General features: G+C 47.9%; 1 pseudogene; it reads left to right on the top strand.

The window, feature by feature from the left end:
• The first annotated feature begins 4,827 nt into the window (after positions 1 to 4,827).
• Positions 4,828 to 7,706, top strand: LOC113456520 (annotated as a pseudogene).
• Positions 7,707 to 9,146: the final 1,440 nt, after the last annotated feature.

Below are 9,146 nucleotides of genomic sequence, written 5' to 3'. Positions count from 1 at the left end.
CAGGACCTCTGGAAGAGCAGGCAATGCTCTTAACCACTGAGCCATCTCTCCAGCCCTTGGGTTTTTATTTTTAACAAAGGGTTCACTATGTAGCTCCTGCTGGCCTGGAACTTACCATGTACAAACTCAGAGATCTACTTGACTCTGCTTTTGTGCTGGGATTAAAGGCTTGAACCTAGCTGTTTGTGTTTTCTGAAACAGGCTCTCTCTCCCTAGGCAGCATAACCTAGTCTGGAACTCACGACATAGCTCTCATGAATCCTCTTCCTCAGGAATCCTCTTCCTCCACACCCTAAATTCTAAGATTTCAGAACCACTACACTTGACTCAACTTTCAACTGATCACAATGGGAGAGCAATGGAGGTTGCTCTCAGCATCAGTTTTCATCATTTCCACTAGAGGGCACTCTTACACTTATAACTGTGAAGGCACTCCAGAGCTAGGGTGCCCGTAAACCAAGAAGGGGTGGGGACAGGGACACGAAGATCAATGATCATTTCCATCTTGTGCCATTCTAAGACTCAATAAAGGTTTTGCGGTTGGAAAGATGGCTCTGAATAATAGGCGCTTGCCACTGAGCCTGATGACCCGAGTTCAACCCCTAGGACACACACAGACATCGGTATTGGTAGAAGAAAAGGACCTATTCCCGCTGGAGTCATTTGACCTCCGCGCGCACATCCCACGTGCCTTTCCCTGCCCCACAAATAACAAACGAGTGAATGAATATTAAAAGCTCATCGGAGACTTTAAACCCAGTGACTGTGTACTTGTGGCTAAAACCCAACATGGCCGTGGCAAATAGAATGGGTGCAAGGTGAAAGAGGTAGCTTGCAAGCAGAGAGTCCTGGTTATTGGCTGCACAAGAACAGACATGGGATATACATTTAAAATTGCATGATAAGTTGTGTGTTCTTTCTAGTTTATAATGTGGCGAGAGAGAATGGATGAGTGATACACTTGTGCGCCATTCCCAAAGTCCAGAGTAGGCAGGAACTCCTCCATGGGCAGCGGTGGCTCACAGGTGTGGAGATGAGAGGCGGCAGGACATAGGTCAGCATCTCAAGGGTGAGCTAAGCTTCTGCTTTCTACATGCCGACAGGCATGCGTTTGCATAACACACACTCACACACACACACATACACACTTTTATTGCATTTTACTAATGCACGTAGGCATGCATGTGCCAGGCACTCACGTGGAGGTCAGAAGACAGACTGCTCCTGGAGAGGATGAAGAGGTCCGTTCTCTTCCCACCAAGTCATTTCAGGATTGAATTCAGGCAGTCAGGTTTGACGACAAGAATCCCTCCACTGGCTGAGCCGTGTCCCCCACCCCTTTTCACTGGGGGGGGGGTCACCGCTTCTAGCCCTTTTATCACACTAGTCCAGAGACAAGACAGGCGGATCGCTGAGTTCAAGGCTGGCCTTATCTACGTAGTGGGTTCCTTGCTAGATACGGCTACATAGTAGGACTCCTGTCTCAAAAATTATACTTGATTTCCCCCCCCCACCCTTCATCTCCCTCGTGTGTGTGTGGTGTGTGTGTGTGTGTGTGTGTGTGTGTGTGTGTGTGTGTGTGCACGCATGCGTGTTTAGGTACATGTGTCACATGTGGAGGTCACCTTCAGGAATTAGTACAGCTCTCTCTCTCCACCAGCAGGTCCCAGGTTGCCAGGGTGGCGGCAGCATCTTAAGCCACAGCCATCCCACTGGTCTACCACCACAGGCCTTAGCCTGTTACTCTGCCTAGGAAAATGGCAGGCTCCTTCCGTGACTTGTTATTTCTGCATGCATGCTTTCGATATTTTCTGAGTTCTCTCTCTGTTCCAGGCATCTGGCAGGTCCCTGCAGGGCAGCAGTGAAGTGGACAAATGCTTACAAGATTCCTCTTTCTGATTGAGAGCAGGAAAGATCTAGCAACTGTCTGTATCTCCCATCACCACCTTCGATCACTCACCAGTGGGAGAAAACAGTCAGCCCTCGTGGTGCCAGGGCCAGCTCTGAGGCTCAGCTAATCATCCACTCGGGGTCACCTTTCCACTCCAGCAGAAGTGCACTGAGTGAACCTCTGAAATCCAAACGAAGAGGCCCACGCCTTGAGAACGCACCTACAGCCACCCTGCCCTTGTTCCAAAGCTGCCCGTGTACAGATAGACCTCACACCAAAGCTGTTGGACACCGCAGAAGTCGTGTGGGGTCACGAGCAAGGATTTGATTTAAGAAACTAACAAAAAGTAGCTGTGTGATTTTTGGATACTACAAATTTTATGATTTTGAACCTCAGTTTCCCCATTTGTAAAAAGGAAATGGTGGCAGCACTTCAAAGGTGTAAATCCATAGGCAGCTAACAGTCAAGCCGAGCAGGAGCCCAGGGATCCTCTGACTCCTTCATTCTTCAGCGAGAGAGCTGAGGCCCAGCTTCAAAAGGCAATAAACAGCAGTTAGACAGAGCTCGTTTGAAATCTTGGCTCTACCCATGTCTTCAGCAACTTCTTCTAATCTGTGAAATATAGCAAGGTTGTTGCCAGGACTAAAGGAGATACGTTAAACTCTTGGCATCAAATCCTAGTATAGAATTCTTGAACTTAAAATATTTCTTTGTTTCATTCCTTCTTCTCCCAACCCCCAGTCAAACTAGGTCCTAACTTGAACACACAGGCCCCGGGTCAGCAGCTGACCTAAGCAGACGCAGGCTAGGGACCTAGGCAGATTCCCACCACGTGGAGGCCCTGACCAGGGGCAAGCATACTGCAGTCTGCTGGTCTGTAAAAAGTGGGGATAGTAGTAACCACCTCTAAGTGCCAGTGTGAAACCTGCTCCCTTTGAAAATATCTACTAAGTGTTCTCTTCCCCTTGGATTTTTGAGACAGGGTCTTGCTCTGCAGCTCTGACTCTCCTGAAGCCCATGGCATCTTCGAGCCTCATCCTCTGAAATGCTGGAATTATAAGCACATGCCAATACGCCTGGCTTAAGTGTCTGGTTTTTTTTTTTATTATTTTGTTTTCTTTTTTTGTCTTGCAACCATGGCTCTGATCAATGAGACTCTCTCCAGTAGATAAGCGGTAATGCTGGTATTTATTTATCAATTGCTTCATGTTTTTATTTATGTGCCAGGCTGTTATCACAGCTGGCGTTCACAGGATTCAACAAGACTCTTGCTCTCCCATCCCTTACAGTGCAGAAGAAATACGGTGGCTGAGGCTGTGGATCGGTTTGTTAAAGGGCTAGCTTAGCATGGGTTCTGTTCCCAGCACAGCCCGACAACAGGCCATTGTGGCACCTGCCTGCAACCCCCAGCATTTGGGAGGTAGAGGCAGGAGGGCCATAAGTTCAAGGCCATCCTCTGCTGTCTGTGGAATATGATGTCACCCTGTGCTATGTGAGACCTCACTTCAACAAAAGCAAGAGATAGGTTGTGCTCACAGGACTGTGGGCCAGTGACTTCAAGGACAACCTAGCTAGTCAGCTCTTAAAAGTCTAAACTCCGGGACTGGGGAGAGAGTCAATCAAAAAAGTTCTTGCCATGTAAACATGGAGACCAGAGTTTGACCTCCCAGAACTCACCTCTCTCTCTCCCTCTCTCCCAACAGATGCACACACATCCACATAAATATGCATGCATGCATGAGCTTGCATCATGCACACATATGTATAGACACAGAGCTGGACAGTTGAGATTTCTGTAGGCCCTGCTGGTTTGTCATCTTGCATAGTCCTTACTCTTCCTGTGTTCCCACACAACAGTGGCCATCCCGCTTCCCTCATGGGCTACCCTGGATGCTAAATGACTTTGTTCTGGTAATGAGACGAGGCTCATGGGAGGTGCTCTGTACATACTTGTTTAATTAATAAAACCAGGGCAGCATTCAGGCAGGAAAGTGACATTCGAGCAGAGGAAACAGAGAACATGAGCAACCGAGTTCAGTCCCTACACTCGGCTCACCTGCCTGTCACTGAAAGTAGTCCCAACTGTCACACCTGGAAGAACTTTTCATCGAAGACTCTTGGTTTGCAGGTCAAGAAACTCAAGCCAGAGAGAAAGAGTAGTTGCCAAGCTAGGAGGTAGAATGATGATACCCAAACACAGGACTGGGGAGGTGGCTCAGTGGTTCAGAGCACTGGCTGCTCTTCCAGAGGACCTGGGTTCAATTCCCAGCACCTACATGGCAGCTCACAACTGTCTGTAACTACAGTTCCAGGGAATCTGACACCCTTACACAGACAAAACACCAGTGCACATAAAATAATAATAATAATAATACACAAGCATGTGCATATTCCAAGCTCTAGAATCTATGGGTATCTGATGTTATATATCAGAGGGACTTTGCTGAGGTGACACTTAAAGATTTTGAACAAAGCCGGGCGGTGGTGGCGCACGCCTTTAATCCCAGCACTTGGGAGGCAGAGGCAGGCGGATCTCTGTGAGTTCGAGACCAGCCTGGTCTACAAGAGCTAGTTCCAGGACAGGCTCCAAAACCACAGAGAAACCCTGTCTCGAAAAACCAAAAAAAAAAAAAAAAAAAATTTTTGAACAAAGAAGACTATCTCAGCTTATCAGGATGGGTTCAAGGTCATCACAAGTTCCTTCTGAGAGAGAGAAGGAGACAAGAGTGTTGGAGCTGGGGTGGTGTGCACAAGGAGCCAGGGCATGTGTGTGTGTGTGACTAGGACCTCCACTCTCTCTACACACCCTTCTAATCTGAGCCCTTGTTTTCCTGCTCTTTGTCCCAGGCACCAAGTTTGCTAATTCCCTTTGATAAAATGCCCTCCTCCCCCTCCTGCTTTTAGTGACAGGTCAGAGGCCCTTGCCTTGGCAGCAGATGTCAGGGTGTAGTCAGAAAGCCAAGTGGAAACCTTTGGCAAGAGGTCACCTTTGGGCAAGGCTGATGAGATCTAGGGAAAGCAGCCCACGGTAGAGGGATACAGCTGGGGTCCTTCAGAAGATAAGCCCTGGTGAGCGAGATGGGGAACTGCAGGATGCCAGTCCTCCGGGGAGCTGTGTGTGCAGATTAGCCTGGCCAAGGAGGCATATTGAGGCTGGCCTTTGAAGGGACTCAGCCCTCTCTTTTGAACACCTCAAATCTATGAAGGCTTGAATCTCTTATAGAAAGTGGAATAGCGTTTGCTTTAGAACTATGTTCATCCTCCTATGGACTTTAAATCATCTCTAGATGCCTATGACAACATAGATATTATATAGTTCTTCGGTATTGTTTAGCAAATGTTCGGGACAGACACAGGTGGCTTTTTGTTTGTTTGTTTGTTTGTTTGTTTGTTATGTTTTGGTTGTTGAGTCAGGGTCTTGCTGTGTAGCTTTGCTTGTTCTGAAACTTGCTATGACCAAGTTAGACTACACTGGCCTCTAACTAAAGGTGATCCTCTTGCTTTGCCCTCATAAGTGCTGGACTTTCAGGAGTCTGTCACAACACCTATCTCAGACACAAGTTGTTGTTGTTTGGGACAGGGTCTCTATGTAGTCCTGCTGTCCTGAACTTGCTGTGTAGACCAGGCTGGCCTTGAACTCATAGAGATCCACCTGCCTCTGCCTCCTGAATGCTGGGATTAAAGGTGTGTGCCACCACACTCTGCTTCAGACACAAGTTTTAAAAATATTCTGATTTGTTTTATATTTTGTTTTTGTTTGTTTGTTTTTATATACCAACCCCAGTTCCCCCACCTTCTCTTAACCACTTAGCCATTTCTTCAGTCCTGAGATTACATTTTTAAGAAAAACAATACATTAAAAAGTCTGAAAAGGCATATCATAAAATACCCCCTGATGATTGTCTCTAGCCATGGGGTTGGAGGAAGCCTCAGTGTTTTTCATTTGGTTTACCAAATATTTTCCAGTTTAATAACTAACATGATAAAAGCAAATCATCTGTAAAAATAATTAAAGGGAAGTGAACACTAGTGACACCCGCTTTGTGACTAGGTCTTTCCAGCTGTCCTCTTTCCAGAGCCCTGTAGGGAGGTTCCCAGCCACACTTCACTATGTGGACACGGACACCGACACCAGGTAGCTCACCTATGACCTCACAGTTCCCAAGGGCCGGAGCCAAACATTCCCAGCTAAGTCCAGCCACTCCGTCCTTCTACAGAATTCCCCAGTGTCCTGGGATTTGATCTAGGCAACTTCGGGGGAGGGGTGTGGAAATGGGAGGGTGGAGGCCATTTGAGGCAGTCTCGCATTAGAGCCCTGGATGTCCTTGAATTGAATACATCATCCAGGCTGGCCTAGAACTCATAGCAAGCCCCCTGCCTCGGCCTCCCGTAGGAGTACAGGTGTGATTCGGCCACCTTCTGTGTGTTCAGTATCCGTGACTTGCCTTCCTACCAGAGAAGGGACAAAGCTATGACAGCCATCATGGGGCCCCTGAACTTGAGGACTGATCTTGGAAATCAGCACATCTATTTCCTGTTCGCTGCTCCCATTCTTGTTGATAAGCCAGAGTAAACTGATCTCGTGATACATGACTAGGAATGGGGGCATTGAGGGAAGCTGGTACCCTAGCATGGCTCCAGGCCCGGGGGCAAAACTCGCAGGCTCTGGCTGGCTGTCCTGACTGCTTTCCTGTGAGCCTCCTTCACCCTGCCTCCTACAAGGTAGGACACTGGAAATAAAGCTTTCCCTTCTGTGAATACCAGTACTTGGGTGACACCACCCCCCCTTTTCCAGCATAGGCCAACCTAGGACCCTGGGATAAACATTGGTTTCCATTGTGAAGTAACCAATGAGAGACATGCTAGCCTAGAGTTGGTACCCATACCACTTTGTACAGTGTTTGGCCTAGAACCATCCAACGTGGAATGAATTCATCCCTGACCACAGAAACACCCAGGTAACAAGCCTTTGCCCCTAAACGTGAGGAACCAGGGAGAGACTGTTTCTACTGTTACTCACCTTTGCCTACTTATGCAAATTTGTCAGAATCCATGGGCATCTTTGTATTATAATCCACAAAGCAGAAAGAGGGACAGTGCCTAGCTTGCCGTGTTGTTGTGAGGATCAGATTAAAGTACGGGGTTCTAAGGGTGATGTGCTCCTTTAATTCCAGTACTCAGGAAGAAGAGGCAGGTGGATCTCTGTAAGTTAGAGCTTGAGCTTAGTCTACATAGTTCCAAGACAATCAGGGCTACATAATGAGGTACACATGCATATACAATACATACACACGAATGTATTTTGTGGATAGTTAGGAATAATATATAAATACACAGTGTATAAATAGATATTACATATATATGTGTATGTGTGTACCTGTATCCTCTGCACTTTAGGCTGGATTCTTGGCTCCAGCAACAAGAAGAGCAAATGTGCACCCAGAGCTAAGGTGTTGAGTTCCAAGTATAACCCTGTGCCCCTGGCCACTTTCCCCTGTACCCTTGACCCAGCTGGGTCTCCATAGACCCCAAAGGTATAGGCCAAGCACTTGAGCATAAGGGACCGGTTTAAGCAGGAGCATCTGCTTTAGCACAAGGACCCCAAACACCGAGCACACAAACTACCTTGATTCGTTGGACCTATGCAAGATCAGCAAATATTTATCCGAATTTTAGACTCACTCCCAAAACTCACTTTTAGGAGCTGAAGCAGCATTTGGGCCCCTCATCTTCTGGTATGTTTTCAAAACAGACAGGGACAGAAAGACTTATCCAGAAAGGAAAACTGGGCTGAACATTTAACGTCTCCTATTAAGTTTGGCAACAATGACTCTATTCTTACATAAATAAAATTTCTATTGATCACTGAAAAGAAAGGGGCTTAACCAGCACCCACCTCAGTTCCCTAATCCACAAAGCAGAAAGAGGGACAGTGCCTAGCTTGCCGTGTTGTTGTGAGGATCAGATTAAAGTACGGGGTTCTAAGGGTGATGTGCTCCTTTAATTCCAGTACTCAGGAAGAAGAGGCAGGTGGATCTCTGTAAGTTAGAGCTTGAGCTTAGTCTACATAGTTCCAAGACAATCAGGGCTACATAATGAGATTCTGTATCAAAAAGAAAGAAAGGCGTGGAGGGGGGGATAGCAGGGAGAGAGAAAGAAAACAAAAGAGAGAGAGGGAGGGAGGGAGGAAGTTGTACGTGTAGTTGTGTGTGTGATGCATGTGTGTTTGTGTGGGCGCACTTGTAGTTGTGTGTGTGTGTGTGATGCATGTGGGGGGGTGTGTGTAGTCGTGTGTGGTGCATGTGTGGTATGGGGGAGGGCTTGTCTAGGGGGTGCATGTGTGTTAGGATTTGGATTGTTTTGTTTTGTCTGTGAGGGTGGCTCGAGGACAGAAATACCTTAACCTTTAAGAGCTCCCAGCTGGGTGCAGCGCCACAGACCCGCAATCCCAGCACTTGGGAGGTGCAGGCAGGAGGATCAGAAGGAATTTAGTGTCACCCACAGCTACAGAGTGAGCGGAAGGCCAGCCTGGGCTACAGAAAACCCTGTCTCAAAACAACAAAAGACTTGGAGGTTTCCGTGCGGCTCAATGGTCTTGGATTCTCCCTGACCCATCTACCCAGTCAGGGAAGTCTCCTTCTCAGCTGACCTTCAGCTCTCATGGCTCCCTTGCCTCTCGGGCTCCATCATCAGGGTGGTTCTCAGCTTCTAGGAAGCCCTTTCTGAGCAACTGGAAGGGAATCGGGGTTTCCCTCAAATCCCTTGGGAAGCCACGTATGTTCTGACACAGATGCTAGAAGCAAGAGGACTCAGTGAGCAGGCACCCGTGGGGAACCCACAGTCAGTGATGACCTCCCTTACTTCATGGCTGAGGTCATCTCCACCACCAGCCTGCTGGGACAGCCAGAGTCCCACCGGGCCCCCTGTTGATTGAGTAGTGGCACTCAGCGTGTGTATGAGATTGTAGAAGGACTGACCAGACCTCCAGAGCCATCCGGAGGCCATAATCACCGTGGTACTTATTACTAAGTGGCAAAATAAGAACGTTCGAGAACAGGAGACCCCAAATGGGACAGGAAGTGGTCACCATGATTCACCACAAGCTTTTCTGGCAGTGTCACTATCAAAAGTGACACAGTCTTTGGAGAAAGTCACTGTGCAGGAACTGGAGAGTGGGTGGATGGGGGAAACTCAGCAGTGGAACCGGGAAGCAGTACAACCTCCTGCTCTGTGGGCATCTCCAGGACCTTGGGAC

This window comes from Microtus ochrogaster, chromosome 8 (genome assembly GCF_000317375.1).
Source record: "Microtus ochrogaster isolate Prairie Vole_2 chromosome 8, MicOch1.0, whole genome shotgun sequence".
Taxonomy (NCBI): Eukaryota; Metazoa; Chordata; class Mammalia; order Rodentia; family Cricetidae; genus Microtus; species Microtus ochrogaster.
Note: the sequence above shows the minus strand (reverse complement) of the source record. Positions and strands in the feature narration are given on the sequence as shown.